This window comes from Castanea sativa, chromosome 8 (genome assembly GCF_040712315.1).
Source record: "Castanea sativa cultivar Marrone di Chiusa Pesio chromosome 8, ASM4071231v1".
NCBI lineage: Eukaryota > Viridiplantae > Streptophyta > Magnoliopsida > Fagales > Fagaceae > Castanea > Castanea sativa.
In genome coordinates this window covers 13831753-13839813 of record NC_134020.1, presented here as the reverse complement: position 1 = coordinate 13839813, position 8061 = coordinate 13831753, and the positions used below count along the sequence as shown (strand labels likewise).

The following is an 8061-nucleotide window of genomic DNA, read 5'->3' as shown; positions in this document are numbered from 1 at the left end:
TTTTAATCTTCACTCCAATTCCACTTTACGCCCAAGAAGTGTGGTCTCTCAATCAGTTTTCAAGGGAGAATAATTGAGTGGCTTCACTTACACAAAGACACACTTTTTCAATGATGTATCTTTCTCATAAAAAAATTTGTATGTTTCTCCCTTTATAACTAGCTGATTATCTAATTGGGCTGGCCTATTGAGCCTTTCCAATTGGGCTTTAGTGTGTGGCTTGGAATGAGACCAATAAGACACTAGCTCCAATGGGCCTTAGGCTTTTCTGTCAACTCTTGACAAGTTCAAAATTACCATTAATTATATTTAATACCACTATATAAATATAATTGCACTCTAGGCCTTATTAATAAATTATATCCCAAGACTCTAATAATATCATTTGACTCCTTCATGAAATATTCATAGTGAACAAAGTCATAATAAACTGTCACTTTGTAAACAACTATTTTATCCTTGAGTACCTGGTTTAATCTTTTAGTTATTCACATTTATTGAAATCCAATTTCAATAAATATAATCTTTAGTAACTCCTTACTAAAGTGGGTGCCCTGAATAACTAGTTCCCATTAAATTTATCTCAAGGGGATATTTCGTGTCTCTACAAAAGAGATTATGGATTTCATCTTGAGAATATGTATTCCCTTAACACTATGTGTGGTTACCCAACATACTGAGGTTTTGACCGTGAATATTAGATCTCACTCATGATATATTAAAGTAACCTACATTTCATGATCAGGTCCACTACCCTCTCAGGATTGAGGGTCTATGAAATTAGAAGTCGTGAGATTAATTATTCAGGTGACAGTTGTTGATTGAATAATTAATCTCACAACGGTCCAGTTCAATATGTCTCAACTCTTAAGACACATCAACACATCAACTAGAAGTATCCACTTCCATGATCAAGATAAATCATCTTAGTGGATGCGTTATAGTCTTCGCAGATGAAACGTCCAATTTCATCGCCGACTACAAACTACATTTTGAGTTTACAAGAAACTTGTGACTTACATCTTCTGTGACTAAATCACATAAATCACATACAATGCATCTCATGGACTATGATAATGTCCTATTAGTTCATATATAAATAGTCTCATATAATTAAACAATTTAATTATTTATGACATGCCAATAAATTGAATTTTAAGGCACAAACCCTAACAATTGATAAGTAGGTTTGATTTTTTAATGATTAGAGTTTCGAACATAATGGTTTCTTCTATTAATGTTTCTTGAATGTTGGCTGAATATTGGATTCTTATGGCTAGATTGCTGAATAAATATATTGCTTGAGATTCATACAGATTGTCAGATTGATCACTGCTCATTCTCTCTTAATCGCGCGCTATAGTCTGCCCCCCTCAATCTTTGCCTTTTATCAACGCCACCACCAAGGTTTGCTACTTTCCTCTAATATTTTTAATTTTTTTCTAGCCTACTTATGTATAAAATATATGTTTGTTGGCCGTCACGAAACCTTCTTGAAGGTTGTCCAAAAAGGGTCATGCGAACCTCAATCGACACGCTTTGAGACCCAACAAAAATATTAGAATACTTGCCCAAGAAAGCTAAAATTCAGATTTTTGATAGAAACCCTGACCCAACGTTTATAATTGAAACGTGAACCAAAGGTATAAGTTAACCTTGACCCAATGATTATAAAGAATCACGAACCAAAGGTATAAAGTTTAAACGCCACAAGAAAGAATCTTTGATAAGTTCACAGTTCTTGAAGAACCAAAAAAGAGCAAAGCCTCACCTTTTCTGATTTTTATTCAATAATATTATATGAAAAACGTTTACAGACTTAAGAGCTAAGAGCTCCGTAAAACTTGACAGACAAGAAAATATATTCTAAAATAACTCCTAATTGATACCTTACCATATCAGGAATCAAATTTGACCTAAAAAGCATTAAATGCACCTAAAAACAAGGAAAATACCTAAAAAACGTACTAAATAATAAAACCCTAAATAAAAGTTGATTTGGTCTGAAATTAGTAGATCCAAAATAGGAAAAAATCTGTCTTGACTGATATAGAGCTGGAAAGTCAATCAGCCATTAATTCACGCCATAAATCACTCTCAATTAAGCCAAATCAGCCCTAAATAGCTTGAATTAAGTTTATTAGGCTTTCATCTTCCTTTGGGCCAAGCTTGGAATGTCTTGCGTTAGAATCAACCCAAATCTCTTGAATCAGCCCATTAAGTGCTTCTTTGATCTTCTTGGATCTTGCTCTTGTAATAGGCCCAATTGGAACATGCAATGGATCCTTGAATGCTTGTTGATTCTCATCAAAGGGGTTCACTATTGGGTCTGTGAATCTCTATCAAAACTATTGAAAAAAGATGGAACTTTTAAATCAAATATTATTGGCCTTCTCTTTAAATATTGTTGCAGCAAAGGACTGAGCACACATGTTGCTGATTTAGTCAACTTCCAAGGAATGATTTATAATTTATTAGTGAATCCGTCAAATATCTGCAAAATTTTCACAATCACTAAATCAGTTTTGCTTCCGACCATTATGTATAACATTTTATCCGTCAAAATAGTCAGCATTCATCATTAAGTTTACTTCCAATCAACAAAAAAGTTTGTACATACCTCATTATGAGACATCCATAGGAAACATGGATCTGTAGAACTCCAGTTTATTGATATGAACAAAAAAAATTTCAGTAGAACATCTTTGTCCAAGTTTTACTTGAGTGTACAATTTGAAAAATATTACTTTTGTTAGGTGCCCGAAGAAGTCGTACTTCTTGTGCAAATAGAAAATTTGAATGGAATAGAATTTGTTTTCCAAATACAACTAAATGACTATAATCTTAAGTATGGATGGGAATTCTACACTGTCAAGAAAGTTTTTGAATCTTTTGAAAATATTGACAAAGCAATTTAGCTTGATAAAATGTCAGAAGTACGTATTTTTTAATATAGCAAATTACAAATTAGATATTTAATTTGTTTATGTTGTAATACATTTATCAACCTGTTTTATTGTTAGGCTTACTATAGAGAGGGAAAATTCTCGACCTATCACAAGCTGACACATCATGCTACCAAGTCCACAAAGTACGGCTAATTACATGGCATCATGTACTGTTACTAGAAATTTTCCAAGTTTCATTAAGGTAAAAACATGAAAAGCATGCAAAATGCTAATCACACATAGATGCGTGTAAGCAATGACATAAGTAGTCCAGCACGTGTCAGCGATGACATAAGCAATCCAGCGTGTGTAAGCGATGACATAGGCGGGCCAATCAAGCTGTGACATGTGTCACCAATTAGACTCTGCCACGTGTCGCTCACCCACCCCCTAACTCCTATAAATAGAAGCCTTCCTAAAGCATTTGAACACACACCAAGGCATCCATGCCACAAGTAGCATCAAAGAAGATTCAAAAGTATAGAAGCTCTGCTGGAATCAAGCCCTAAAGCCTCTAAGAACTTCAACCTCGAATATAAAGAACATTCGAAGCAGAATCATTCAAACTATCTGCCTAGATCTTATGTTTGATGAAATCAAGCCCTAAAGCCTTCAGAAACTTCAAGAAATTACACTTTGGTGAAGCTCTACGGATTCAAGCCTCCAAAGCCCCGAAGAACTTCTGTCATAAACCTTCGAATACGAAGAACATTTGAAGAGAAATCATCCAAATCATTTTCCTAGATCTCAAAGTTCACTGGAATTAAGCTAAAAAGCCTCCAGAAACCTTAGCAAACCATAAATCATCAAAGCTCTACGGATTCAAGCCTCTAAAGCACCAAAGAACTTCCACCACAAATCTTCAAAAAAGAAGAATGCACGAAGAACAGAAAGAACGTGAAGAAGAAAGAATTTCTAACAAGCTCATATCCCGAGATTCATTGTAATTCCGTTTCAAAGATCTTCAATCCATTCCTCAGCCAAATTGAAGGATATCTTGTGTTCGAATCAAAATCACATCACCACAATTCCAATCAACAAATCTTTCAAGGAGATCGAATCAGGGGATCACTCTTTTGTAAACACGGAGAATTGTACCATATATTCATCAATACAAATTCGCATTTGTGACACTATTTTACTTGTTTGATTTATTTCGAACCAAGAAATTTAGTCGCACCATACTTACATCAATGATACTTCAAATGAATGTAGTAGCAACTTATCAAGTGAACAAGGTGGTGATTCTACAAAGTTTCAAAAGGTTGATGTTCAAAGTAATGTGCAACTCACACCAATATCTGTACTCAAGAAAAACAAAATGACATATTTAGTGACTATTACAAAGCAACAAAGGAAGAAGATACCAAAAACACTTTTTAAAGTTTTTTTTTCAATTTATTTGAAATATTGATTAAGTAGTTCTTTAAATTTGTGTTTCATACATTTTATGGATAATTGAGGATGTTAAAGATTTAATCCTTCATTTTATTTTAAACTTAAATTTGATTTCTATTTTTCATTACGTAATTTAATGTTTCATATCAAAGATAAGAAATGATAAGACTAGAATTCTAATGTACAATCAAAGACAAAGAGAAAAAGAATAGTTTATATCTATATACACAATAGTTTTCTCATGCATTGCATGGGTTAGCGACTAGTTTTTTATATTTAGCTATCCAATTTTTTAAGATACACATCAACATTCTTTTTCTAATTATATTATTATTTTTCTTAAAGAATAATGTTACGCCCATAATATTTTCACACCAAAACTTGAATAATTAGTAGTTTAAGTTCTAATTTAGGTCCACCACTAAAATTGTATTTTTGCCATTCTTGTATGCATCACCTACAATGGTCACTAACTAGGGATGAGACCACCGTCAAGCTCGAAGACAATGAGAAATTGGGTTTGAGTTTACCCCTTTTTTGGTATTTTGTTGTTGAATTTGATGACTTGGTGTTTCAATCAGTTCATTGGGTTGCTTTGATTTTATCTTAGGTACTGTGATTACAATGGCTCTCCCAATCTAGAGAATCTTTGTAGCAAAATAAAGATTTTGGCCAGTAAAAGCTAACTTTTAGGTTGTGTTTGGATGGCAACATTTTGATTTGGATTTGGATTTGAAATGCCTTGATTTGAAATCTATTGTATTAAAAATTCCTTGTTTGGGTATTTTTAAGCAATGAAAAATTTAAAATTTATCATTTAAAATTTCATTGTTCGGATACCTAAATTTGAATTTGAATTTGGATTTGGATTAAAGATCAATAAAATACATTTTTAATTATTATTTTTCTTAATCCTTCTACATTTTAATTTTAAATACATGAGGTAATATTGATAATCCAATTGACAATATGATGACTAAATATTTTTAGTCATAGCCAACTAAAAAAATATCTTGCCAACTATTGACAACTAAAATGTTTTATATCAACTAGAGAGGACACCCAAATGCATGTTTTTTTTTTTTCACAACATTAAAAATCTCAAACTAAAAATTATTTTATAGTTATTAACAACTAGAAAGTTATATATCATGAGAACAAATTAATGGGGACTAAGTAGAAGTCATATCTAGTTCTTCTTATCATCATCATTTGAAAGACTTTTCCAAAACCTAAAGTCCTCTGCACCTCCATGCATTAACTTCTCAACTATTTTGAATATTTCAAGCCGCATGAGTCTAGACACTTTTGAAACCATTGCATGTATCTCTTCGCTAGAAAGTTGTGGTTGCTCTTGATTTTTCTTTGTGGAAATGCGCTTTTACAGATGAACATACTCTTTAAGAGATGAACCAATATCTACAACAAATGGAAGAATTCACCTCATTTTCTCCTTCCTCAGCCATAACAAATAAAGAAAAAATACACAATTGTAGACTTCAACAAATCTCAAATGACAATAGATTTTATTGGACCTGAACAAGATATGGTCATGCATAATATGTGGGACCTGATTCACAAATTATGAAAAATCAATTACTGCAGTGCATATGTAAAAATTATATTTTCCACTGCTTAAACCAACAGTGGAAAATATAATCTTCCAACTGACACAACCTCTATCTAAAGGACGAACTCCAATGAACATTTTTGCAAAATCCGCTTCATAGATAGTTCATAGAAGCATTTCATCAAACACATAATTTGCATTACAAACCCACAAAAAATAAAAAATAAAAAATAAAGACACACCCAATGGGGAGTGTCCACTTTTGTGGAATGCAGGTCCAATAAGTCCTACGCTTTATAGATGCCAGGCAATAGGGACAACATATGTGTCTATGTAAGAAGGACCCGGGTGGAGGTGTTGGTGCTCTAATTGAGTAATTTAATTGTGAGGGGCAGCTGTTTGCTGCAATGTGTGAAACACTACATTAGTACCATCCCAGCTTTCACAAATTGGGTATTTTAGCTTTATTGAAGGGCTGCTGTGCAATGGTGCAAAGGAAGTTTTCATATCCAATTAACCAAAACATATAAAGCACAAAAAGAAGAAGAAGATGAATATAATTAAATACCAATGCCATCTCTTCTTACAACCCATTATAGAACAATATAAGCCAAGGGAACCCACTTTCTCTTAAAATAAAACACTGCAGTGGAAAATGAAATAGAGGGTGCCATTGTGGTTACTGTGATAATATTGCTACATTAATGAGTGTGGAGATTGTGAGTGGTGTTGCTAGTGGCTTGCTTTCCATGTAATCTGGGTCTTTGGGATTGCGAGTGTAATCTGGGTCAATTTATTTTGGTTGTCTCACATCCTTAGTGTGCCACAAGCCTGATGGAACATTGTAGCAATTAGAGAGTTGTTTATTGACAAACAAGGTCAAGTATTCATGGACTCCCAGATCATCTTTCTTGTTCATGTAAAGCCTAACCATAATATTTATATTTGTTGGGGAAATTATTTTGCCATTAATAAGTTCTTCATGTGATCCTCCTATGCACGTTCATAGCTTTGTGATATTGTTCATCGATTATTAAGTACAAGCCAAGGGAACCCACTTAAAAAGCTTGACAGAGCCTTCTTCTTCTCCCTATAAAAAAATTAGTAAGCAGCCACCAAGCACAAGAAGAAAGTATTTTCACATTGCCTTATACCAAAGAGAGATCAAATCCAAACTCTCAACTCTCTTTTTTTGGGTGTGCAATTGCACTTCCACTGCCACTACCCTTTGGGCACAACAGAGTAAAAGTACTACCTAAACAACTCATAACTCATAGAGGCATTTAATCAAACACGTAATTTGCATTTCAAACCCACAAATGAAAACAGAAATAGAAAGTAAAGAGAAACCCACAAACAAATCAGACGTTGAGACAAACAAACCTGAAGTTGCCGCAAGAAATAGATAGAGAAGAAGATCTTGTGAGTTGTGGCTAGGAAAAACGAGAGAGAGACACAAGTTGAGAGAGAAATAGAGAACAAACGTGTGTGAGAGAATTCCAAATTCCACCGTGTAAGAGGGCATTTGAAATCCATGGATTTTGGCCATTAAATTTTGATTGGATTTGGGGTCAAACCCAAATCCATTTCTTTTAACTTACCCAAACAAAGAATTTAGATTTGGGCCAATTCAAATCTAAATTCAAATCCAAATCCATGATATCCAAACAAACCACTAGAGCTTTGTTTTTCAGCTTGGAACTCCAAAAATTAGAGAAATAAAGTTTTGTATTGTGTGTTGGAGATGTTCGTATTAGAAGTACTTTGGGATAAAACAATTGGATTTATTGAATGATATATAAAAGAATCAAATAAATATTCTTAAATTTATACTGAAATACAATTTTGGCATTTAAAGTTCAGGATTATTTTTATTTTGGCCTTTAAGTCATTATTTTGGCCCTTCATGTTTGATTTCATTTTCATGTTAGCTCTACTATTCATTTCCATTAGTAATCTAACCATCCATACAATGGCAGAGCCACGTTGGGGTGGGGGCCAAGCCCCCCTAGCCTTTGGAATTCACCATTAGAACTAGTCAAAAAAATTATAAATTTCATGTAAATTTATTCACTACCCCATCCCCCCCCCCCAACCCCACCCCAAATTTTAGAATTATACCTCGTCTAGGAGGACATACTTGGC

The 8061-nt window shown here is 33.5% G+C and overlaps 1 long non-coding RNA gene across 1 annotated transcript; it reads right to left on the bottom strand.

Annotated features, from left to right (window-relative positions):
• Positions 1–5372: 5372 nt before the first annotated feature.
• On the bottom strand, positions 5373–7687 carry LOC142608063 (uncharacterized). Its single transcript, XR_012839420.1, has 2 exons — positions 7300–7687; positions 5373–5765 (listed from the first exon to the last, which is right to left on the bottom strand). It is a non-coding gene; the product is annotated as an uncharacterized LOC142608063 (long non-coding RNA).
• Between the last annotated feature and the right edge of the window lie 374 nt (positions 7688–8061).